General features: G+C 36.5%; 2 long non-coding RNA genes across 2 annotated transcripts in view; one reads left to right on the forward strand and one right to left on the reverse strand.

Moving 5' to 3' along the window:
• The window catches only part of LOC141378137 (uncharacterized), an 88,283-nt gene extending 67,257 nt beyond the window's left edge, over positions 1–21,026 (reverse strand). The window contains exons 1-2 of the long non-coding RNA XR_012391901.1: positions 20,985–21,026; positions 20,810–20,903 (exon numbers count right to left, since the gene is read on the reverse strand). This is a non-coding gene — a long non-coding RNA (uncharacterized lncRNA). The remainder of the gene's footprint in view (positions 1–20,809; positions 20,904–20,984) is intronic.
• Positions 1,857–26,273, forward strand: LOC141378139 (uncharacterized). The gene is made up of 3 exons (XR_012391903.1): positions 1,857–1,942; positions 5,532–5,579; positions 24,120–26,273. It is a non-coding gene; the product is annotated as an uncharacterized lncRNA (long non-coding RNA).
• The last annotated feature ends 1,390 nt before the right edge of the window (positions 26,274–27,663 follow it).

The raw sequence follows: 27,663 nt of genomic DNA on the forward strand, positions 1-27,663 counted from the left end.
GTTTGTACAAGGGCAGCTGTGAGATTTCAGCTTATTTTTTTTTATACAATACACTAGAAACTAGTGTACTTTTCTAAGCTTTTAAGTAAAACAAAATGAGTATTGTAATAAAGTTTTAATTTTTTTCCTTAACCTCTTACTGTTCTTACTGCCTAAAAAAAAAAAAAAAAACATGTGTCAAGCCATGAGAACCGAACACAGTGATAAAAAACCAAGGTATGTAATAAACCATGGGCTCACTGTATTGTTGCATCCCTAATATATATATATATATATATATATATATATATATATATATATATATATATATATAGAATATCTGAATTCAGCAATGTTTTTCAGATAAACAAGACTGTTCACTCAGCATGTTGCTTAAATATCTGCAAAAATATAATCGTATTTTTATGCTTTAAAAAAGTCAAAAAGTTACAGCACATTTGAACTTTTCCTAATTTGATTGTAATAGAATAATGGAATAATTATATAAATAAATAAATTTTGTAAAAAAAAAAAAAATAAATAAAAAAAATACTGAATAATTATGGTATATAAATGAACTTGAATTTAATGAAATTAAATACACTCATACACAAATGCTTTGTTGTTTTAAATCAATGTTTGGTCAAATTTGGACAAACTCAATAGTTGAAATCATTAGCTACGTTTCCACCCACCTATTTTTATGCGCATTTTGGATATGCTCAAATAAAACGGTTGATGGAAACGCCAAGATGTGCAAAATTTTAAAATGCGCATAAAGTAGGATAAACTTTTTATTCGATAAGAAAAGATGTGCATAAACTGTGATGGAAACAATTTTACTGAACAAATTCCAATATATGCGCATTAAAATAAAAAGTCATGTGAAGAGATCATTTAATGATAAAAATACATGTGAATGGACTAACCAGCAGGCTGAGCACATTGTATAACATCAGAAATGTTGATTTGGTCATTCTAAAACGCCTCAACGGTTTCAGTATTAGTGTTATTATATTAATAATGACCTCAAGAATCAAGAGCATCTGTGCTCTGCATCTCACGCCTTCAAACACCACCGAAGGTATACTGCATGTCAGGATTGCCTCCTGAGGTGAAAATCATTTATTAAATAAAGAAAAGATTCAGGCAGCTTCTCCTACCACAGCAAATTTCGTTTTTATGGTTGATATTTGGCGCCAGATAATCAGTGACGATTTTGTTCTCGTTGACTCGTTGGATGGAAACGCATATTCACACATCTTTTATGCGATAATCTAGTTTTGTACATAAAGTTGATTCACATTTTTTGGATGGAAACTTGTGTCTGTAGCTGTGTCTCATTTCAGAGGCTGCATCCTGCGTAGGATGCATTCGAAGTGCGCTGCGTCATTGCAGGCTGTCTCATTTCAAAAATATTGGAAGGCTCTTTCAAACGCAGCCTCCAAATGCATCCTTCGTTTCCTAAGCAATAAAGGACAATACCGATGCATCCTTTGGGACCTCGAACATCCCAAGATTCATTGCTCGCTGATAACAGCAGGACGTTTTCAAAAGGAAACTCCGGTTAAAATGTATGAATTAAGTTTATTTGACTATAAAATATGTCATGTAAAAATGTGACTATATGATATGTAAACACATGTTTAAAAAAAACAAAAAGAGTATGACAAGTCTAACTAAAGAGTGATTTTAGGTTACATTTTTAAAGGAAATATATTTCCAGCTTCTGTAAACCTAGTTTGGCCTTCAGATCGCTTAAATAAGTTTTTAATTAACTTTGAAAAAAGTCATCATAAATTTTATTAGCACTTATTAACAGCAGGCTGTTACGGATGCCTGAAGATGAGATCTGTCATCTGTAGGCTAGATAGTGTCATTTCAAAACGCTCACTTCGGCCTGTGTGGACTTCGAAGGATTCACCTTGAAGGAGGTTGCAGCCTCTGAAATGAGACACAGCTGGTAAGTGTCATTTTACAAATTAAGACAATGGCTAGAGTTTATGTATCTGCCTTTTTTTTAGATTAATTAACGTGTTAAATGGACAGACCTCTTTTTAAATCTTTGTTTGTAAAATCCTGCAGTATAAAATATACCACAAAGCGTTAATAAATGAATTATCACCCGAGAGTCCTTGATCAAGTTCTTAACCTCAGGTTACTCCAGGAGGACTGTGCTTGTTATACTGTAAGTAAGTGGATCAAACAGTGTCCGCTAAATTACTACTTTATCTCTGACACTTGAGCATCCCACCGGCTCTGACTTTGCTGCCCCCTGAACACCACGCCATCAACCGTCCGCTTCAGTTCAGTTAGTTACAGTAAGTGCCACACACAATCTCTTCTGAGTGCTTAATCCTGTTCTGTACACACACACAAAGCTTAGTTATTTACAGACGTGACAACAGACTTTCTACAACTCAATTCACTATATGGAAAAACGGACACAGTGATGACCACAGTAGTAATGGTGCAGTCAATAGAAAAATCAAGCATCTTTGGCATAAACAGTTGAAGTCAAAATTAGTCGCCCTTCTGTGACTTATTTATTTTTTCTTTATTTTATTTTATTTTTTAAATATTTCCCAAAGGGTGTTTAACAGAGCGAGGGTTTTTTCAGTGTTTCCTACATATTTTTTTCCTCCAGAGAAAGTCTTTTCTATTTTATTTCGGCTAGAATAAAATCATTTTTTTTAAACAATTTTATCGTTATTATTATCCCCTTCAGGCAATTTTTGTTTAATTGTCTACAGAAAATACTAAATCACTATTCAATGATTTGCCTGGTTCACCTAATTAAGCCTCTAAATTGCACTGCATTCTGAATACTAGTTTATTAAAAATGTTCAAATATTATCTACTGTCATCATAGCAAAGATCTATCTATCTTTAAATCATGCTAGTAACACGCTAATCTTGCTAGCAACAGGTTTATTAATACTAAAACATGCTAGCATCATGCTAACTTATAATAAAATCATTCTAATTTTATCTATCTATCTATCTATCTATCTATCTGCAAATCATGCTAGAAACATGCTATGTGACATGCTAATCATGCTTACAACATGCCAATTAATGCTAGAAACATGCTAATTCATCCGAGAAACATATTAGCATCATGCGAACTCATAAATCATTCTAATTCATGCTAATAAAATATCTATTAATTTGTCTATCGATCTGTTTATCTACCTATCTTCAAAATCATGCTAGAACCCTGCTAGTGACATGCCAATCATGCTACCAACATGATAATTAATACTATAAACATGCTAATTATTACAACAAACATGCTAGCATCATGCCAACTCATAATAAAATCATTCTAATTCATGCTAATAATCTATATATCTATCCATCCATTCATCCATCCATCCATCCATCCATCTGCAAATCATGCTAGAAACATGCTATCATTATGCTAACTCATAATAAAATCATTCTAATTTATGCTATCTGTTCTGTCTTTGATTAATTCATTCATTTTCTTGTCGGCTAAGTCCCTTTATTAATCCGGGATCGCCACAGCGGAATGAACTTATCCGGCAAGTTTTTACGCAGCAGATGCCCTTCCAGCCGCAACCCATCTCTGGGAAACATCCACACACACACACACACACACATTCACACACACACTCATAGACTACGGAAAATTTAGCCAATCCAATTCACCTGTACTGCATGTCTTTGGACTGTGGGGGAAACCGGAGCACCCGGAGGAAACCCACGCCAATGCAGGGAGAATATACAAACTCCACACAGAAATGCCAACTGAGCGGGGACTCGAACCAGTAACCCAGCGACCTTCTTGCTGTGAGGCGACAACACTACCTACTGTGCCACTGCTTCGCCCAATCCATCTATCTATCTATAATAATTCTGCATTATTAAATTTTGACCTTTGTTTCGTTTTTGAGACTCATCTTGGATTGATTTATAATTACTGTGAATCGTTTAGGCTCTGACTATATTATTTGAATCAGTGAGCAGTTAGCCGCAGAATTTTTTTTAATGTGTTGTTTTCTATTGTAGTATCATAGCTCTCACCATCTCGGGTCTAGAGCCTGCTTAAAGTAGCAGCTTAATCAGCATGAACAAAACACCTTGCATCTGTTGACAACAGTTTGCTAACTGCAAGATGATAATACACCAGTTACTGGGCTCAGCCTCAGATGGCATTTCCACAAGCCACCCACAATACTGACCATCTGATGTACACACACACACACACACACACACACACACACACACACACACACACACACACACACACACACACACACACACACACACACACACACACACACACACACACACACACACACACACACACACACACACACACACACACACACACACACACACACACACACACACAAAGAAACAGAAAAAGAAAATGATCCGGCTGAAATTGAGAGTTCCAATATAATTGCCAGTCATTTTCCATCCACCTGAAAACAAAGCTGTGTTCAAGCTGCTGTTTAATTCTACAGTAAAAATTGGACTGGTTTTAAACAAGTAAAATGTTTTTATGTATTCAATGCATTTAACACCCCTGAATCAATATAAATATTTTGATTCATGCCATACAATTCATTTCATGAGCAACATTTTAACGTTCAAAAAAACAAAACACAGATTATCACACGTTCAGTAGGTTCACTACACTGTAGAACGGCACAATATTGGAAAAATCTGACATGGTGATATTTAGTTTTTCTGCAAAATATATACTGCAATACGAATACAATTTCAGCAGATGGCTTTAAATAGCTCAATTTGTGGAGAGAGGATCATTTATTTAGATTGACTGAAGTGATTTTCTAAGGGAGTGAATCATGTATAAAAAAAACTGCAAGCAAAAATAGCTACAATAGAGCAAAGAAAAAAAGGCTGATATGCAAGCAAGGTCAAAAAACACTTTCGTTGTCTTATAATATGCATTTATTTTTACCTCATTAACCCAACGACTCCCATATGATTCGTTCAGGGATTTATTTGTTCCCAAATGCCTCCTTTGCGCAATACTGATCTGTCCTGATTGGTCTGATGACCCAGTCTGTTGTGATTAGTCGACTGCGTTCTTCGTGAAGAAGACAAAATGCCCACCACAGCTTATCAACTGTGTTGAAGTAGTCAGAGTGCAGAGTGTATGTGTGAGCCCAATGCAAGAGTGTATTAAAGCAATGCAGTTATAATAATAATAAAATAAAACTAAGTAGTTTAGTCCTTTTTTCAATCCAAATATCTAAAAGAAATTTGAAATCAAGACACATACTAGACACATGAAATAGCACAAGAAATGTCTTGTTTTCTCAAAAAACACCTGAAAATTAAGTGATTGCTTGCTTAAAACAAGCAAAAGTATTTGCCAATGGGGTAAGAAAAGCAATCTTCATGAGATATAATCTCAAACAGAAGTTAAGCATCACTTAATTCTCTCTTGCCATTTTTCTTGTCTAATCTTGATTTAAGATTTTTTTTAGATATTTGTACCGGAAAAGAGACGAAGAAACGTTTTATTTATTTATTTATTTGTTTTTTTGCAGTGCAGCTATACATGACAGCAGATGGAAAAAAAGAATGATGCAAAAAAGGCAAGTGAATACAAAATCGTTAGTCTTGCAATGCAAACTATACCACTGCTGCTTTAATTCTGTTATTAACCCTTTCACTGGTGAGTTTAAAACATTCTATAAGTCCCCGGGAGTGAGTTTTTTTAGGTGACCATTTTTTTAGAATGTTCACCCTTAATGTACAAATCGTACTAAATTGTACAAAATAGATAATACAAATTCATATGAATGAGCCACTAAATCAAAAAAAAGTTACGAATTGCTGTGAGATTGCTTTGGTGAAACGGGCTTCTGCTGTAAGTGTCAGTGAAAGACTATCCAGCAAACACACACGCAGTGAAATTGTGCACAGCTTCTGTGTTTTTAAGTAGTTGGAGCGTTGTAAATACTCACGCTTGCCTCCCTCGCCATAGTAAGCTACCGCGACATAAGGTATTTGAAATAAATGACGTCACAATAACCAGTTATGATTATTACTGAACCGATACTTAATTGTCGGCACCTGCATTGTGGTGCACCAAAGAAAAAAATTATTATGACACCCTTATTCTGTAGTGATTTAACTCTTCCTCCTCATCCCTTTCTATGAGGCACCAAACTCTGCATCAGTGCGCGAGAAAGACCATGTTCACTCTGCTTTAATCGATTTGTTGTTGCAGCCCTATAACTTATTAATCAATGTACATATTAAAGGGCACCTATTTTGGGAAAATGCTTTGAATTATTATTTTTTAATGCAACAATGCAAACTGGTCAAATTGACTACCCTGTTGTTATGTTAGGGGCTGTTTTTGCCCCATTGACTTCCATTATACAGTGACCACATTTTTTGATTGCAAAGCCATGACACCATATAATCATGCATTCTTGATTGTTGGTGGTTTGGTGTATGCACAGGCCTTTCTAAAGGGTTAATGCTGCCAACTGATGATCACCAGTAAAAATTGCACAGTTTACCTCCTCCCAATGGGGATAACAACCAACAATCAAGAACGAATGATTATATACTGTCATGGCTTTGCAATCAATAAATGTCCTTAGAATGGAAGTCAATGTGACAAAAACAGCCACCAACATAGCAAAAGAGGAGTCAGTTTGAACAATACACGAAAGGTTAAAATAAAGTGTACCTGGTAAATATTTGAATAGACCATGCATTGGCTGGGACTTATACAATAAACTTTAGCTGAATAGTCTTCATGTGTTAATATTCTGTCTGTGGTGTTTTTGCTTCTTGTCATTCCAGCTGTTTTCAGTGTGCGAATGTATATGATCTGCAACGTTATAATCATTTAGAGTGTGGGATATGACCGTGGGCTTACAGAAACAGTTCATTAATTCACTGCGGATGGACTCGACTTGTGCAGAATCACGATGGACTCGAGATTCAAAGAAACCACACATTTTAATGGCTGAAAATAATAAGATAAAGTTGGCATGCGGGAGAGAAGCAACTCAACTTCATCCTCCCAAATGAGGGACACCGTCATTGTGTTTAATAAGCCAACAACACAAGATGATCAACAGCTTAGCAAAACCCAATTGAGGCACCTAGATGCTTCTTTCCAGTTAATTTCGCTTCACTTTGCATGTGAACTCCTGCTGTCAGTGGCTTTTATTTGGCACATCTATATTATATATTGGTAGTATGGTAAACCTGGTGTGGTCAGATTGCTGATTTGCATGTATAAACAAAAAAAACTTTTATAAAGTAACCAGCATCTGGTTGGACATATTGTACAGTAGGGCGACTTGGTGGCTCGGTGGTTAGCACTGTCGCTTCACAGCAAGAAGGTCGCTGATTCAAGTCCCGGCTGGGCCTGTTGGCATTTCTGTGTGGAGTTTGCATGTTCTTCCCATGCTCATGTGGGTTTCCTCCGGGTGCTCCGGTTTCCCCCACAGTCCAAACACATGCGCTATAGGGGAATTGAATAAACTAAAATAGCTGGAAGTATATTAGAAGTGCTGAAAGGGCTTTCGCTGTGTAAAACATATGCTGGATAAGTTGGCAGTCATTCCACTGTGGCGACCCCTGATGAATAAAGGGACTAAGCTGAAGGAAAATGAATGAATGAATAATTGTACAGTAATACTGTATATGCCTACGCTTTTCTTCCCTACATTATAAAAAAAGCCTTACAAGTCTTTTAAAATTTAATTGCATTCATATTTTGATATCTGCTCTCGATATATATATATATATATATATATATATATATATATATATATATATATATATATATATATATATATATATATATATATATATATATTTTTTTTTTTTTTTTTTTGATTGTTCAAACTAATTTAAAATAGACTGAAATTACTTAATTGTTTTATGTTCGATCCACTTAAATTTGTTATGTTAACTTCACTGATTTGTGTTAGGACAACATAATCTTTGTTTATTTTTAAATAGCGCCTTTAAAAGTAGCATCTCAAAGCACTTTACAGACATAACTTTACATTACTAGAAATAAAGCTGTTGAACCTAGGATCCAGGAGGAACAATGCGGTGACCAGCTCTATACCCTCACCAACAAACAAACAGCTCACGGTCAGCTCACGTGTGATTTCAGGGTAAATTATACCTTATAAATACAGTATGGGACACTTTTAACACCATTTGAAGGTGTCTATGTTGCTGTGAAGACTCGTGTGACCACCTTTAAGCTTTTCTTCTGACCTTGAAAATATAATTGGCTGAATCGTAGAAAAGCTGAATTCAGATCGTGTGGGGGGTCGAATCGAGATCGTGATCTTTTTCAATTAATCGTGCAGCCAACTGCAATTTTTAAATATTCAGCCAAGACATTACACCATAATAACATATACATATACCAAGTCGGTCACACTTTACAATAAGGTTCATTAGCTAATGTTAAGTAATGCATTTACTAACATGAACAAACATTGAACAATATATTCACTACAGTATATATTCATGTTAATACACGTTAGTTAATGAAAATACAGTAGTTCATTGTTAGTTCATGTTAACTAACGGTGCATTAACTAATGTTAACAAGCATGGACTTGACTGTTAATAATGCATTAGTACTGTAAATGTTCAATTATGATTAATAAATGCTGTTCATGATTAGTTCATGATAGTAAATGCATTAACTAATGAACCTTATTGTAAAGTGTTACCAACAAGACATAGTTGACCCGAGCTCAAACAAACCTTCTTGTTGTCTTGATGAACAGCCACAAAGCCAAGAAGAACAAAATGCTGGAGGGTTCATGGGAGTTTGCCCTACCGGTCCACGTGTTTATGGACTTGAAGGCATTCGACTATGTCCCTCGTGGTATTCTGTGGAGGGTGCTCTGAGAGACTGTTAAGGCCCGTCTCGTCCCTGTATGAACATTGCAGGAGTTTGGTTTGCATTGCTGGCTATAAGTCAGACTTTTTTCCGGTGCATGTTGGACTCCAGCTGGGCTAACCCTTTGTCAACAATTCCATTTATAATTTTTATGGACAGAATTTCTATGTGCAGCCTTGGGCCAGAGGGGGTCCACTTTGGGGAGCACAGGATCTCATCTTTGTTATTTGCAAATGTTCTGTTGGCGTCATCAGACATGGACCTTCAGCATAAACTGGGGTGGTTTGCTGCTGAGTGTGACGCGGCTAGGATGAGAATCATCTTAACCTTAAGTCTGAGGCTATGGTGCTCCACCTGAATAAGGTGGTTTGCCATCTCCAGGTTGGAGGAAAGTCCTTCTCTAAGGTGGAGGAGTTCATATATCTTGAAATTTTGTTCACGAGTAAGGGAAGGATGGAACGTGAGATTGACAGGAGGATTGGTGCAGCGGCAGCAGTAATGCGGTTGTACATTTACTGTAAAAATGACTACGCTGCCAACCATCCTATTTGCCAAGACTGCAGACAAAAGCACTGTAGGTTTCATCAGTGCTGCATCCATCGATAGATCCAGAGGAACTATACACTCATCTTGGTGCTCGGCCAACAGTCTGATGCTGAATGCTCCAGTGGCTGTGAAGATGATAATAGACTGCCTGCTTTCCCTTATAATTAACAGGATGGTTGGGAAATAGTCAAGCCACTTCATTTATGTATTATCATCCCCTAAATATTAATGTAATGATGTACGATTTTGATCATCAGATGGCACTTATGCAACTTGGAATGCTGTCTGCTAGAGTGCTAAATAGGCCGTTCACGATATCTGTTTTTTAATTGTCCTTTATATTGCAACAAAATATATTGCGATAAACTATATTATTGTCATTTTAAGTCCATTTTATGCCACTCACTTTATAATGAAAATATAATAGCATCATAATGCAAGTACACTCTTCAATTTACAATTATTAATTATCTAAAGTCAGAATCGGATTATGAAAACGCATATCCTAAACAAATAAATAATAATAAATGTTAACAAAAACAGAGCAAGGTAATAGTAACAGAGGCTAAGATATCTGCTACCTGATCTATTTTCAGTCGTCATGCACCCACATGAAAATATACTAGGGCTGGGCGATATTACAAAAAAAAATTACCATCACAATATCATGTTCATATCATTCGATATTGATAATTATTGAATATTTTTTTTAACAATCCATTTAGGAATATTAGTTTTTTTTTTATTTTATTTAACCACATTTTAATTTACCATCATTACTAGGACAAACTGTTTTAATAGTTAAAAACAAAAATATTTGAACAAAATATCTGATCTCTTTATAATACAACAAACAAGTCTTAATCTTGAAAAATAATCTAAAATGTTAAGTGTGTGCAATGGTAAAGTGTAAATGCTAAACAAGCAAAGCTAACTTTAAGGTGTAATGATACAGTAAACCTCAAACTCTGTCAACAACACAAATTATGATAATCACATCTGACTTTTCAAGTAAAAAGAACCGACCATCATTATTCAGATACACACATTGCAATGACATTGCAAATTGTAAAGTTCAATACCTGCATTACCCCTATGCTAAAAAAATCTTTGTCTAGTGGCTGGGATGCACTAGAAAAGAAACCAAAAAGCCATTCTGGCGACATCCTTAAATCCTTTTTTATTAACAATCTCCTTACGGCTGCTAAACGGTACTCTTTTTAGCAGTATTAAAGCTGCTATTCATCAGCGCATGTCAGCTTTTAGACAAACTAGCTGATCGACATTAGTTTGAAATGCTCCAATGTGCCATTTATCTGTGGTTACACTCATTAAACAGAGGTGAGTTTGGTGAACTGATGATCTTCACAGCCAATCACTGTCATTTCTGTTGAGCGCTTAAATGTTAGCGGGAAATGGACGTTTTTAAAATTCCTGTATCGATTGGTATCGAATTTCATAGGATTTTCCTTTAACTAAGCAAGCATTTTATTTAAAATTGGTTTAAAATGTTGATGTTCACAAATGATAATTTAATAAAAAAAAATAATAAAACTAACTGTACAAAAATACACCTAAACAACTCGTTTTGATCTAGATTCTGCGTGACGACTGGGAGAGGATCTGTTTTTTTTTTTGTTGGTGAAGCTAATGATGTACTGGTGGCAAAGTTAATGAAATATTAAATATTGATTAAGGATCTCAAATGTGCTTATCACAACATTGATAAAATCATTAGTGCTAATGTCCTGTGTCCCCTTATTAACCCAAACACATCACTTCATTAATCACAAAAATGTAATCAATGGGCATTCCTGCTGCACTGTAAAAAAAACTGCTGGGTTTCACACAATAGATTTGTGTTGAGACAACATGAAACAATTAAGTTAACTTAGTTTTTATAAATTTAAGATAATTGAACATTCAACAAGTCGGTTTCGGTAAAGTATAAAATTGTGTTTCAGTTTAATTTCATTAAGTAGTTTGAACAAGAAAAAAAAAAATTTCTTAATGTAAGTTTTTTTATACTTAATGTAGTTGACTTTGCTAAAGCATAAACACCATAGCATGTTTCTTACATATCTGCAAACATATTAAGTGAACATTTTTAATAGATTTTTATCCATTTAAATCAATTTGTTGTTGCAGTCCTACAAATCAGTCTTTCAGCGCGGCTCTCAAACGATCGCTCTGTGCAACAAACTGAACGTTATTTACAACTTCATTACCTGTTATCCACAGCCTACGCAGGTTCTGTTCACTAGAGTAGGCATCATTGGCGTGCACGCCCGCGTTCTCTGTAGTAAACAAACAGCTCACGGTCAGCTCACGTGTGATTTCAGGGTAAATTATACCTTATAAATACAGTATGGGACACTTTTAACACCATTTGAAGGTGTCTATGTTACTGTGAAGACTCGTGTGACCACCTTTAAGCTTTTCTCCTGACCTTGAAAATATAATTGGCTGAATCCTAGAAAAGCTGAATCAAGATCATGTGTGGGGTCGAATCGAGATCGTGATCTTTTTCGATTAATCGTGCAGCCAACTGCAATTTTTAAATAATCAGCCAAGACATTACACCATAATAATATATACATATAACAAGTCGGTCACACTTTACAATAAGGTTCATTAGTTAATGTTTAGTAATGCATTTACTAACATGAACAAACATTGAACAATATATTCACTACAGTATATATTCATGTTAATAAACGTTAGTTAATGAAAATACAGTAGTTCATTGTTAGTTCATGTTAACTCACAGGGCATTAACTAATGTTAACAAGCATGGACTTGACTGTTAATAATGCATTAGTACTGTAAATGTTCAATTATGATTAATACATGCTGTTCATGATTAGTTCATGATAGTAAAAGCATTAACTAATGAACCTTATTGTAAAGTGTTACCAACAAGACACAGCCACAAAACCAAGAAGAACAAAATCCTTTGTCCTGTTTTTGTTTTTCGTGGCCGTCTAAAAGCGCGATTTCACTTTTTCCTGTGAGCTCGAGTGCACCAACCGCGTGTCTACAGATGAAATAACAAACTTCTTGAGCTGATGATAATAACGCGTGTGTGATTATTAAAGTGCCTCTGACATCCAATCCTTTCATAAACTAACAACTGCGAGAGTTACGAGCGAAAAAACTAAGAAAAAGCTGGAAAAAACAAAGGAGCAAATGATTCTGTCAGCAACCTAAACCATGAGCAAACGGTTTAATTATTATCATCTCCTTTTAGACGATTATGAACTCAGAATGATGTAATTACTCTCTAACAAGAGGTTACATGTGCTGCTGAAGATTAAAGACAGAGATAAGAGGTTTGCACTGACTGTGGGTTATATGTTGCATGTTTTAGAAGCCAAATGAGGACTAAATGTCTGCTGTGTGTAGTTTTTCTGTAATTGGTAATATATCAGAGACTGTAAGGGCTGTATGTGTTCATATGTGTTGCATAACGTTAATTGTAATTTATAATTGCAGACGTTAAAGCAGGTTATTTTTATCATTGATCTGCAGTTATAATCAAATCATGTTTATAGAAAGGTTAGTAATGAACATTTATACACAAGTATTTGTGTATAAAGCATATGTTTAGTAAGAAGTGCTTTTCATATATGTGAACGACCCGTACAGCTTTACTTTGACATTTCCACAAACAAAAATGACATCGACTGAAACTTTGTCTTACACCAAGCTCATCATTGGTACCCTTTTTGTCAGTGGCAACACAAACCTGATAAAGCTGAACTGTACCATACTGTGCCACTCATTGGAAAAGGGCCATAATTAAACACACACACACACTTGAACAAACTAATTGAATCCTTCAGGCTTGTTTGAAACCTACAGGTAAGAATGTTGAAGTTGGGTTGAAACTAAGCGGTTCGACACCCCTGCAACAGTGGATTAAAAAAAAAAAAAAAGTAAAACCAAATCAAACTGAAAGCGGGGGTCGAAATTGCAACCATTTCGGTCGCATATGCGCCTAAAATTTTATCTATGCGACCTCAAAATATATTTGGGAGCATTTGTGCGAGTGCATCAAATTGTTGTGTGCGACCAGTTTTTACTGCAAAATGTTCACCACATGTGCGGATTCAGTAGACATTCATGCAGAATGCATCTCTGCACTTGAAACGCAAAACGCAGTGAACGCAGTTACACAGTAAACGAAGCCAAGTCCGTAATGCTTGCCCCGCCTTCGCGCTCTTCTTATTGGCCCACTGCTCTAGCGCTGAAATATCAGCTGTCGATCACTCAGTCAATGCCTTCTGGCTTGGGATGACAGGAAGAGCTACTAGCGCGAAAAACTGTAAAGCGCTGAAGATGAGAATGAAGATAACACTGACCGATTTAGTTTTAGAAACCATGACATCGTTACAATAAATGACAAACTTACTAACTAGTGACCATGTGCTGAATGTTAATCCACCATCTACACTTTTCCAAGAGTGGATAAAAGACTTCCGTTGGCTTCAAGTCCGCCATGAAAAGTCTGTGGGATGGAATTTTCAGGTAACTGTTTGCCACATCTAGCGCGAGAGCTTCTGTTTAATCCTTCATATAATCGCCAGATGCTGTCCGCCGTGCTAGCGGCAGCTATATGTCAAATTTACCACCATGTACACCATCGCAAACGGGCTTCCGCTGAGTAAACTAATATCGCTACTCATAAAAAGACCCGTATTGCTATTAACATGACGTATGCATATAATAAGGTACAGTACATGTCAAAAGCATCAGTGCAATATCAGACAGCACCCGTGAGATCAGCATAGTTATCCCGTAAACAGATTCATTCATGTCAAGCAGTGTGTGCAGGGCCAATGAGCGCTCCGTGTATCTTTTGCTCACTCAGTTATGTTATAAAAATCTATTTTGTTGTGATAACGGGATTTCGTTGAGACATATTTTCCTCAAGCATGCATTTATATTGTTTTGCTTGTTAGTTTGATTACTGTTGATTTCAAATGCAATTAATATGTTTGTATAAAACTTGTAGTAAGGGTGCGACTAAATTTTGACTGATGCGCCTACATTTTTAAAGTTACGAGCACCTGTGCTACCAAGCAAAAAGGATTAATTTCGAGCCCTGGAAAGCCATGACCACAAAACCGTGACACAAACCGAACCGACTAATTTTGTAAACCGTCCCACCCTTAGTTGTTACACTTACTGGTATTACAGTGCCTATTTCCCTCAGATGAGTCCAAGAGGAATTCCTCTAGAGCTCCAGATGGCCAGTCCATTACCGGCTAACTTAACAGGCATATCATTAAATCACAGGTTGAATAAACAGAGATATCTAATCTAAGAACAGAAGCATGCAAAGCTTTGTTAGGCAATAATGGAACTACTGTTGTTTACAACAAAGAGCACCACATGCACAAGTCACTCATAACAAGCGTTAGCCATCTGTCATGTCGAGCGCCATACAAACAGACTTCCTTCTCGCTCGAAAGCTGCCGGGACAATAAATGCTCATTCTTTTCACTAATGATCTGAGTGCACATGTACAAGTCACTTTGGCTCTTCTTAAGCAACCTGGAGTACAGATATATACAGTAGTTGTCAAATAAGTGTCTCCTAAATGTGTAATGAAGTTAAAAGGCGAGCCGGAGTCAGTCTCCCTGAGGAAAGAGGGACATATGGCATGAAGAAGGAATAACTTGTTTTTTTCGGTGTAAGTAATCCCTGGGGATCAGTTAAAGAGTAATTGCGGTATGAAATAAATGGGTGATGTCAGCCTTACAGGTACTGGAATGAAAAGAATGTGAATAGATTTGAAGACCTGACTTTCTATTTCTCAAGATACACAGCAATATTGTTTTTATTTTTCTATATTTTGTTATTTATTTAGCTATTTTGCTTTTTAATATATTTGTTATATTGTTAGTTAATAAATTGATATTTTATAATGTTATTTATTTTGTTATTAATTTATTGGTTTTGTTTTGTTCATTATTTCTGTATTTATTTATTAAGCTTTTTTGGTATTTATTTTTGTTATATTGCTATTTAATTGATTGATTATTTATAATGTATTTATTTATTAATTTATTTATGAATTTAGCTATTTTGTTACATTGCTATTTAATTGATTGATTATTTACAACGTTATCCATTTATTTAATTATTATTTTGTAAATTATTTTATGTTTATTTATTCATTTATTGGTTTTGTTGTTCATTATTTCTGTATTTATTTATTTGTCTATTTTGTTATTTGATTTTTGTTATATTGTTATTTAATTTGTTATTTATTTATTTGTTATTTGTTTTGTAATTGTTTTCTTAACTGGTTATGTTGTTTGTTAATTTTTGTATTTATTTATTTAGCTATTTTGTTATATTGTTATTTCATTGATTGATTATTTATAATTTTATTTATACATTTATTATTTTATTTATTATTTTGTTAATTATTTTATGTTTATTTATTTATTAGTTTTGTTGTTTTTTATTTCTGTATTTATTTATTTAGCTATTTTGTTATTTTTATTGATTGATTATTTATAATGTTATTTATTTACTATTTTGTTCATTATTTTATGTTTATTTATTTATTAGTTTAGTTGTTTATTATTTCTGTATTTATTTATTTTGCTTTTTTGTTATTTATAATACATTTAATATAATAATACATTTGTTTATAAAACAAATAAACACTGTTATTTTCCTAATAAAATCCATGTTAGCCATTTAGCAACGAAGCTAAAGTCACCGAATAGACAGAAGCCCTGCCCATTACACGAATCCGCGTGTGTTCTGAAGTGAATTTGACGCACAAATGAAGCAAATTTGATGCATGAATGAGGTGGGGTTTGATGCGCAAATAATGCAAGTAAACTCAAATGTTTATGCGGCTATTTACGTGCGAATAGCTAAATTTATCCGCACATTCTGCGTCTGGTGTAAACACAGCATTGTTTTTTTCTAGAGGACAAATTTGTGTTTTATTTCTGAATATTTAATAACAAATGTTCGTTGATATCGTTTTAGTTTCTTTTTTTTAACTAACACTTACCACATTATAGCAGTAAGAAGCTACGGTACCGAATTTTGAGCTGAAGCTTGACTACAATATTGAATTGCAAATTGAAAATAAATAAATAAATAATAATAATAATAATAATAATAATAATAATAATAATAAATAAATAAATTGCAAATATATATTAATAATAAAAAAATGCAATTAGATGTTTTCCCCAAATCCTGAAATGTTTTTCTCAAAAAGCTTAATTTCTTTACAGAAGAAGAAATATCTTGGATGACAAGACTTAAACTTATTTTAGTATTTTTTCCCTGGATGTGAAGCAATATTTGAATACATATAGTAATACACCATGGAGACTCCATTTTGTGTGTTTTGCGTCATTCCAGCACATGATCATCGAGTGAACTGAGGTGACCAGAGCGGATGAGAGATGCACCATGACAGATCATATTACACTTCTGGACAGATGGACAATAAACCAGCTGAAGCAATATTTCACATCATTCGGGCCTGCCAGGATCTTCTCCAGTCAAGGGCAGGGTCACCAAAACTCGACGGAAGCATTGTCCGCCCCAAAACCGCCATGATTAACAGCGATATTAGCCATTCAAAAACTTGACCTTAGAATGAAGAAGGATTTTTAAAAAAAGAAGAGAAAATAAATGTGAAGAATGGAGCCGTAGTGAAGCACGTCTGAGTGTGCGCATTATCAGCAACCAACATCAGGCAGTTCCCTACAGATATCAGCACATTATCACAGTTTCCACACACACTCTTAATCACAACAGACGCAGAAATCCATTACTTTCTGTCAGTCTCTTCGCAACACACACACACACACACACACACACACACACACACACACACACACACACACACACACACACACACACACACACACACACACACACACACACACACACACACACACACACACACACACACACACACACACACACACGAAGGCTGATCTCTATCGTCCGTTTGAATTTTGTGCTCCCGCTCGCTTCTCTCTCTCCATTTTTATACCGTTATAACCTTTTTAGAGATACAGCTAAGACCATTGTATCTGCTGTAAACCATTCACTGCTTATATCCCATTTCAGCGGTGTGGGTGAAAAATCCTCGCACATCACATGCTTATCTGTCAAAACCTTTAAATATGTGTTGGGCTTCCTGGTAGTAACTGTTCTGACAAGTGCAGTATTTCAGTCTGACGGCTGACATTTACTCAAGCAGCTCCTCCACGGCCATGTTAAATTGTGCTGGCGCATTATATGTAGAGCGAATTACGCTACGGTGCTGGTACTGTTTGTCATTGAACACTGCCTCTTTAGTGTAGTAGGCCTATAAAATACACTCTCCGGCCACTTTATTAGGTACACCTGTCTAACTGCTCGTTGACGCAAATTTCTAATCAGCAAATCAAATGGCAGCAACTCAATGTCTTTAGACATGTAGACATGAGCTGCGCCCCAAATGGCACACGGTGCACTATGTACTTTTGCACTTACACACTCAACAGGATAGTATATGTATGCAGTGTTGTCCCAAAAGGCACACTAACGTTTTTTTACTAAGCGGAAATTCAAACCGTTTCACTGATGATGTTTGACGGTCGCCAAATAAGTTAAATAAACGACCGAATTATCAAATAATACCTGCCGTGAGTATAACCGCATTCACCATCGGGAGGCGCTGTAATCACTCTCGTAGAAGAATTTTGCTTTCACCATCCAAAATAAATAAAGTTATCCAACATGTGCATCTGATAGCTCCGCCCCTTCCGCTACGCAAGCAAACGTGCGGTCATTGAGTGCGTGAAGTGTCCATCGTTACACACTTCATTTTAGCGGCTGAATGAGTGCATCATCCGGGTAATTAAAGTGCACTTATTATTTTTAGAGTTTTCATTGTGAACACATTACTTACACTATTTATACTACAAAATGGTGTAGAATAGTGCATAAGTATGCGATTTGGGATGCAGCTATGGTCAAGAGAATCTGCTGCACATCAAACCGAATAAGTGACTTTGAACGTGGCATGGTTGTTGGTGCCAGACAGGCTGGTCTGAGTATTTCAGAAACTGCTGATCTACTGGGATTTAATACATTACATAAATATTAGATATATTAGACATAGTTGCATAATAATATCGTCATTGTATTATTTTTTTTTTGTAAAATCTTTATTTACATTAAATGTTTGAGCACAGGTCACGAGTTAACACGACTCCTAAGGCACAGGTACACATGAGTCTACAACTATGGAAAAACATGGTTTGAGTGAACTGATGAAACATTGTTTTGTCATTGAGAGCTATTCTTTCAGCCGGAGAGTTTGTAGAAACACGGTAACACGAGTAAATGTAACTAAACAACATGTAAATAGATGGAAACATGTCAACACGGGTCCACAAGCACAGCATATTTTGACTGATAAAGATATTAAAGGGTCACGAAACACCAAAACACATGTTTTGAGTTGTTGACAGTCGTATATGTGTCCCACACTGCTAAAAACACTATTAGGACACCTATATTTCACAAAAAAAAGTGTAAATTGGTTGTTTTTGCGTTATGTCAAGCAAAATTCGTACTTCCGGTTTGATTTTTGAAGCTGCGTCACGGTCATGAGATAATAGCGTGTATTCCAGCGTGCAGACTGGACGTCTGTGCCAGAGTGTGTCTTATTATGTCTTACAGCCTGCTGCATTAATGCATGAGTAAGGCTTGGTTCAAACCAATCAGCGCGCTCTATTGTGCAACTTCATTAATATTCATTAGTCACAGTGTTTAGACGACAGAGACGCCACGTTGTATTGGCAAAACAAGCGTGAAGTGTTGCTTTTATAGTTTGCTGCAGTTAAGTTTCGTTTTCACGTGAGAGCGCAGTCTCACGTGTGGATTAACAGTGTACGCGACGATCGACAACAATAACTTACGTGTCTAAGGAGGAACTTTGTTTACCTGAGAGCTGTTCTCATCTGCAAACGCTGAGATCCGGATTCGCTTGTAGTCTTCTCTTCATAAAGACGCGGCTCTAGTTGCTGGTGATTGTCCTGTCTCTACAGATTTGGTAAGTGAGCGACCAGTGCTCTTTGTTTATTCAGTTTGTTCGTATCAAACTAAGTTAACCATTGCACTGAGTGTAAACATGTTAGCACTACAACCAAACTTTAACCTCAAGTAGGGTTTTCACCGCATTTAGTGACCGGAATAACACACGCGGCTTTCTGACGCTACCTGCCGTGTGCATCTAAGTTTCCGGGAAATGCTGAGGTTTTTTTTTTCTCTCATTCGCCGTGCGGTATCAAACATTGCATGAAAAATACACGCTTACAGCAGTTCCTCGAATCAAATATCTCGTTTGTCGCGAGGCACATGAATGAATTCCCTGAATGAAAGAGCCAAACTGCAGTTAAAGTCCACCATTTAATAATTTGGCAAATAATTTGACTACAGATGTCCATGTAGGTTAAACACCATCACTTTCTCCTGTGTTTGTGTGTGTGTATTTTGACTCTGAAACTCGCACGTGCCCAGATAGACACTCCCACACCATCCCACTTTTCTTCCTCCGACACTCCCCCCTAAACAGAGCTGGACACGCCCACTTTTCTGACTTTTTCCAAAGTAGAGGTGTGAAAACACCCTGCTGAAACAAGGGGGTTTCATGGCCCTTTAAAACACAGACAACCTCATGTGTAGATCTGAGTAACTCAGTTAGATAAGTTGAATGATGCATGTGCTGAACCTTTTGACTACACGGGTTCAAATCCCGATAATGACATGTAAATTCTAATTATTTTTTTAGATTAATTTTGGTTATATACTGTTCTGCTACACAGATAATAAAATCAATAATGTTTACAATGACACTGACATAAAGTAATAAGAACCTTTATTTAGTATGGACATGTATTGTTGCTGTGAATAAGTGACGAATCTGCCAGTCTGCAAACGTAAATAGCTTACACCTGGAAAGGGACACCAGTTAACACGGTCACCAGTTAAACCGCAACACCGGTAGGCACGGTGTACCTAATAAAGTGGCCGGTGAATCTCTCTCTCTCTCTTAAATTGTTAAATCACAAAACTATGAATGTGCATAGATAGATAGCTAGATATACGTCATTAATATTGAGATATTGATTGTAAAAATACACATTCACTTTCACAAAATCACAGTAAATGTTATAAGGGTTTGTGACTAGTAAAGGCTGAGTAAATGGTTTTGGGTGAACTATCACTTCAAATGTTGGCACATGCCGTTTTCCTCCACTGCATGACTATCCTGCCGAGTTACAATAAAGCGCTCGCAACATTTGCAGAAATGATTAGAATTATGCGCAATAATACCTGCAATCCCGCGCCGACATTGATTCAGACTGTAATTGTGAGTGAGTGACAGGAGGCGTGTCGAACTCGCTGAAGGAGAGCAGAGAGCAGAGAGCTGTGTGTAGATAAGAGGAAAATTAGGAACCGTGCCTGATATTTCAGTATCGATATGTGTCAAATATAGGGATTTTATTACCGTGTACTTCTCCAAACGTTCGCTCTGTCTGAGCTCATGCTCGGTGTGATTTTGATGATTAGCTCTTCAAATCTGCTGCAGCTGCGCTTTTCCGCTTCAGATATCAGGGCTTTGATTGGCCCGTTTGGCTACAGAAATGCAGGTCAAAGATTGTAGGCATATTAATAACGAGCTCTAACTGAAAAGTTGCTGAGTAGAATATTTTGCTTAATTTGTGCTCAAATAAAAGTACAGTTTTAAAAATATATATGCTAAACAGTGCAAAGCTAGTCACAGTTACTCGAGTAATTAATAGATCCATGGATTTTTCAAACTTTTTAATACATACATACATGGTCAATTATATGTCCAAAACTATATCAAAGTTTGAAGAAAAATGCTATATATACACACGTGTTGTGTGTTCAGAGATGCTCTTCTGCAGACCTCGGTTCTAACGAGTGGTTATTTGAGTTACTTGCCTTTCTATCAGCTGGAACCAGTCTGGCCATTCTCCTCTGACATCAACAAGGCATTCGCGCACACAGAACTGCCGCTCACTGGATATTTACCTTTTTTTCAAACCATTTTCTGTAAACCCTAGAGATGGTTGTGCGTGAAAATCCCAGTTTCTAAATACTCAGACCAGCCCGTCTGGCATCAACAACCATACCACGTTCAAAGTCACTTAAATCACGCTTATACTCCATGCTGATGCTTGGTTTGAGATGCAGCAGTTCATCTTGAACATGTCTTAATGCAATGAGTTGCTGTTGGACAGGTGTACCTAATAAAGTGGCTGAAGGGAGATTAGATAGATAGATAGACAGATAGGTAGGTAGGTAGGTCGGTCGGTCGGTCGGTCGGTCGGTCGGTCTAGGGATGTGACCGCAACAGAAAATAAATGATTGGTGGTGGAGGATGTGCAATGGCTGGAAAAATAAGAGCGAGAACTCATCTCTTCAAATAGAATGGCTAGAAAACTTAGACACAAGATCAAATCAAGAAAAAGAGAAGTTTATTTACATCAAAATATAACAAAGAATAACAGGGTATTAATTCAGTAGGGGGCGAGGCCAAAACAGCTAATATATGTATACATACATACATACACACATACACACACACACACACACACACACACACACTCTCTCTCTCTCTCTCTCTCTCTCTCTCTCTCTCTCTCTCTCTCTCTCTCTCTCTCTCTCTCTCTCTCTAAAAATGCAGGGTTATTTTATCCCAATTCCTGGTGTAATTGGGACTAACCCAACTGCTGAGTTTATGTTTTTCATTAAATTAATAGGACCAAATTGAACCCAATGTTTGGGTTAGTCTGTATTTCACCCAATTTGGTTTATAACCCAGCATTTCAAAGAGTTGTGTGTGTGTGTGTGTGTGTTTATATAAATAGTGTATTGCGTAAGGCAAAGTAATATAATATATCACTACACGTATATATCAGATTTATGGTCAACCTAAAATAAAAAAGTAAAATAATAAAGAATAACAATTGTTAAATGATTGATTGATTGATTGATTGATTGATTGATTGATTGATTGATTGATTGATTGATTGATTGATTGATTGATTGATTGATTGATTGATTGATTGATTGGTAAAAGAAACTCATGTCCTTGCCAAAGTTGTATAACCCTGATCTCTGGTGACAAAACAAAAGTAGATGAAAGACATAAACCATAACATAAAACCTTTGAAAGATAAGAAAGACATGAACTCTGGCAGGGTGTCCCCACAACTGTTGTCTATGCATTCCCTGAGAAAGACTTATTTTTTGCTTATAGAGAAATCGATAGCACTTGAGTTATCAAATCCAGTGTGCTTGAAGAAGAGGTTGAGGGTGAGCAGCTGTAAAAATCGATCTGCAGATATTGCCTTATTGAGTAGACGCTGTAAATAGCAGCGATATGATGTTCAGTTCTGCTGGAGCTTTCAGGAGGACAAGAGGAGGGCAGGCAACACCCCAGCTCTCCTTTCACACTTCTGCTCAGCTTCAGGGAAAAATACAGCAAAAATGTGTGCACAGTATGAATGGACAACCCTGCTGAAAAATCCAGCTTAAACCAGCCTAGGCTGGTTGGCTGGTTTTAGCTGGTCGACCAGGCTGGTTTTAGAGGGGTTTTGGCCATTTCCAGGCTGGTTTCCAGCCATTTCCAGCCTGGTCTTAGCTGGTCAGGCTGGGAGATGACCAGCTAAAACCAGCTTGACAAGCCTAGCCAGGCTGGGAGCCCAGCCAAAACCAGCTATGTCCAGCTTAAACCAGGTTGGTCAAGCTGGTTTTAGCTGGATTTGGCTGGTCATTTTCTAGCCTGACCAGCTAAGACCAGGCTGGAAACCAGCCTGGAAATGGCCAAAACCCCTCTAAAACCAGCCTGGTTGACCAACTAAAACCAGCCAACCAGCCTAGGCTGGTTTAAGCTGGATTTTTCAGCAGGGAATGCTGCAACCTGAGAGTTACCGAAGCACATTTCCATATGTTTACTTGATCACCTGTGTTACCTGAGATACTGCTTAAGTTGCAATTAACAAATGCCTGTGTGTCAGCATAGTGGCAGATGCATTATGCTAATGAAGGAGAGATGATTACTAGTGGGCGGGGCTTTCCCACTCTGATGACCTGTACAAAGGGATAATGTCAATCAAAGTGTTTCAGCAGACTGCTTTCATCAAGTGTGACTATAATATAAAACAATTAATAAATGTTTACCATTAGAAGCTGGTTATATTCACAGACTGTTGCAACACAACTGTGTTTAAACCCATTATAAAAGTAATTTTTGCATAATAGGTCATCTTTAAGGCCATTTATAAACTATCCCTTGCCATTGAAGTCAATACAGCCAGAGACATGTTATCCCAGTGAGACTATATATGTCACAAAATATTGATATACACTAACAGCTAATACTTACCAGTAAGAAGCTCGGATGGCTCAATACATTATCAGTAAGTGTGGAATTCTCAGGTGACAGATTTTGAAGTGCGACACGATGAGCTGAAACCTCATTTGAAATACCGTTTTATGAATTTCCTCCATCTGCTGTGCGGCTTTGAATAATGAGTCTAAGAAACATCTGTGTGAGCGCCACAGATGGTCCTCCAGCAGAGGGTCACTCTCTCTCTCTCTCTCTCTACAGGAACAGGACACAATGTCCTGACGCCGGTGTGGACAGAAGAATCCATCCAAAGCCACGGTCAGCCGATGATTAGACGCTGTAAGCAGGTTTAACATTAGACGTCTGTAGATCACACTGACCCTTGTGGAAACGACTGGGATTGGTGATGACACGGGCAATGAACAATAGGCAGTTCTGAAGGTGTTTAGAAGTAAATGACAAATGGAAAGAGTAAGAGAAGTTGGCGGGGAGATAAACGGGTAATGACAAGCACTCGGGGGTTATTTTCTATCTGAGCTCATTCACAGGTAAAGCGACCGTCGGGACCTGGCAGGAGCAGCTGCACCTGTGTCTCTTCACAGTGGTCTGCGGACACAAACTGGACTCTCACGTGAAGAGAAAAGAAAGGAGAAAGAGAGAGAGAGAGAGAGAGAGAGAGAGAGAGAGATGCCAAAAAAGAAACACCAATGGGCAGGGTCAAAAATGGGCCATAATGACCCTCACATTCCAACAGCTTCTGTTCAATCACCAACTCCGGCTCGTTGTGAATGTGTACCTCCAGTGTTAGGCAAGCTACAAGAAAACTGTAGTGAGCTAAGCTATTAGCTACTCTACTTAAAATGTAGCTTAACTACACTAAAAGCTACCCCCTGGGAATTGTAGCAAGCTAAGCTAAAAGCTACTTGGCAAAGTAGTTTAGCTACATCGAAGCTAATTTTGTTAGCTTCATTTTTAAAATGAAGCAACTTAAATCCAAGTCAATCATATCTTAGTGATCAATAAAACTCAGTAAAGCATATGAGGCAGAATAGATCAGTTCAGTTATTTGCTGCAGTTAATATGCTGTACTAAACAGAAATAAATTATAGTATGTAACATGCAAAAACTAAAAATCCAATAAAACCAGGTGGTATACATTTAAAATATTATAGTATATGCAAAATACGATGGTACCATTGCAACTGGCCCGCCTTTACAGGTACTCTGCCCTGCACCAACTGTGGGCCGGTGGCATACTTCCCCCCTTTCTTTCTTCCTTCAGCACCAGCTAGGGAGTTAGGGATATACTCTTTATAAGGGTTGGTGGTTACAGCCGGTCATCAGATGGGCACCCACCTTCCTCGGTGTTTCAACGATTTAAGCCCATAACACCTCGGGAGGGCTCGACAGCAGACCCAGCGTCCTGGACCTACTCCTGCTGACCACCACCCAACTCTATGATATGTTTTGTTTTCCAACAGTTTGGCTTTTCCACCGAACCTCCCTTTGTAGCCAAATCCAGTGAGATGTTGCTTCCGCCTCTTCAGTGACCTTTCCTATAAGCCGTTTCCTGGCCATTGCTTCAATTCCCAGCAGCCCGAGGGATATAGTAATTCATAGTAAAGTAAATTCAGCATTAAATTGTATATATATTTACAACTCTTCGTTAATGAATTACACTACATAATGTAGTATCATTAGTAACTATCGTAATTAACATAGTATACTTTAGCCATTGCTAGAGTAAAATATGTACTTCTCGAGGTATCGTCATGAGGAATCCTGCTTCAGAAATATCTCCTCTCCCTCAGTCAAATCAATTATTAGTAGGCCCACACGGAATCTGCAAGTGCAGAATTCCGCAGATTTTCCGCAGAATTCCAAAGATTTCTGCAGATTTTAAGCCCATCATTATTTCTGTTTATTTACTTGAGTAAATGTGTGTAAATCTAAATTTATTTAGTTTTTTAATTAATTACAGTAATATTATTCACTAATGTGAAAATGTTCATCTGATTTATGTACAATGCAGTTTGAACCGTAATATTTTCTGTCTATTAGTAGAGATATTCTATGAGAGACTTGCTTTGTTTACCAAGTGAATAAAGTGAATAGATTTGCTATTTTAACATTGAATAAAAGTTTAAAAGGTATTACTTTTTATTTCACATATCAAGGTTTGAGTTCTGATACTCCCAAAATAATTCCGCAGAAATCCACAGAATTTTACCAAAATTCTCGCAGAAATAGCCCTGGATATTAGAGATGAGTTGTTTAAACTATTATATTTAGAAATGTGTTAAAAAATAAAATAAAATCTTCTCTCCGTTAAACAGAAATTGGGGGAAAAAATACACAAGGGGTCTAAAAATTCAGACTTCAACTGTATATAAATAAATACATTGGTTTATAATCTAATTCAATTTTTTGCTTCTTTTTTTCATTTATTTATGTACGTGTTTATTTATAATAATAATAATAATAATAATAATAATGATGATGATAAGTATTATTATTATTATTGTCATTATTATTATTATTATTATTATTATTAATATTTTTATTATTATCATTATTATTATTTATAAAACTAGGAGACCACATAAAAATGGGAAATTTTTCTGAATTTACAAATGATCCTAAACTGCAGATGACATTTCTACCAAATTTAAATGAAGTTTTATGTATTTTGTATATAAAAGGTATTTTTTTGGCATGAAATAACAACAAATATGTATTTATATTCCTTTTTAGACATATCCATATTCACTTTCACACAACAAAATATGGATTTCTTTTATTTTAAGAATGAAATGCTCTATAATTCTATTTTAAATTTGGAAGGAAGGGATAATTAAATAAATAAGCTGCACGGTGGCTCAGTGGTTAGCAGTGTTGGCATTTCTGTGTGGAGTTTGCATGTTCTCCCTGTGTTGGTGTGGGTTTTCTCCGCAGTCCAAAGACATGTGCTATAGGTGAATTGTTTAAACATTGGCAATAGTGGTGTAAATGTGTTTGGTTGTTTCCCAATATTAGGTGGAAGGGCATCCGCTGCATAAAACATTTGCCAGAATAGTTGACGGTTCATTCCACTGTGGCAATTTCTGATAAATAAGGAACTAAGTTGAAGTAAAAGGAATAAATAAATAAATAAACATGTTCAAATTCATACCAAATAAATCCAATAATTCTGATAAACTAAATTTTCAAGTGGTCCTTTAATTTATACATGCCTACATACCAGTTTAAGTCTTCGTCCACCACCAAATTCTCAATTTAATCCCTAATGCGACACAGATGTGTACAGACCCTTCTAACATAACAAGGCAGCCATCAGAAGGAGCCGCACTAAAGCTGAAGGACTGCAGAACAACAACAAAAGGCTAAAGATGAGGGTAAAGACACCTCTTGAGTTATAGGTTAAAAGTCACACATCTGAAGGAAAGGAAACCCTTTTATCGACAAGCCAGACTGTTCAAATAAGTCCATTGAGGAGCACCATATGGCCATGGCTGATAAAAGCTGAAATAGCAGGTAAACTAGCGAAAGTCTTTCAAAACACATTAAACAGCCCCATACATGGACGGCTGCAGCACTGTACAATGACCACAGACTGCAGTGCAATGCATCAGAGGCATTTAGATGATAAGGAAAAAGCCAGGCCAAGTATAGCAGGACTTCAGAAAGCACATCTGAAGCTGTATGTGTGTATGTGACGCAATGTGTTCATGCTAAACTTTTTAAAATTGAGCAAAACTCCAAAAGATGTACCCATTTCAATGTGGCTCATTCTGAAAATGTACCC

Source organism: Danio rerio, chromosome 16, assembly GCF_049306965.1.
Source record: "Danio rerio strain Tuebingen ecotype United States chromosome 16, GRCz12tu, whole genome shotgun sequence".
NCBI lineage: Eukaryota > Metazoa > Chordata > Actinopteri > Cypriniformes > Danionidae > Danio > Danio rerio.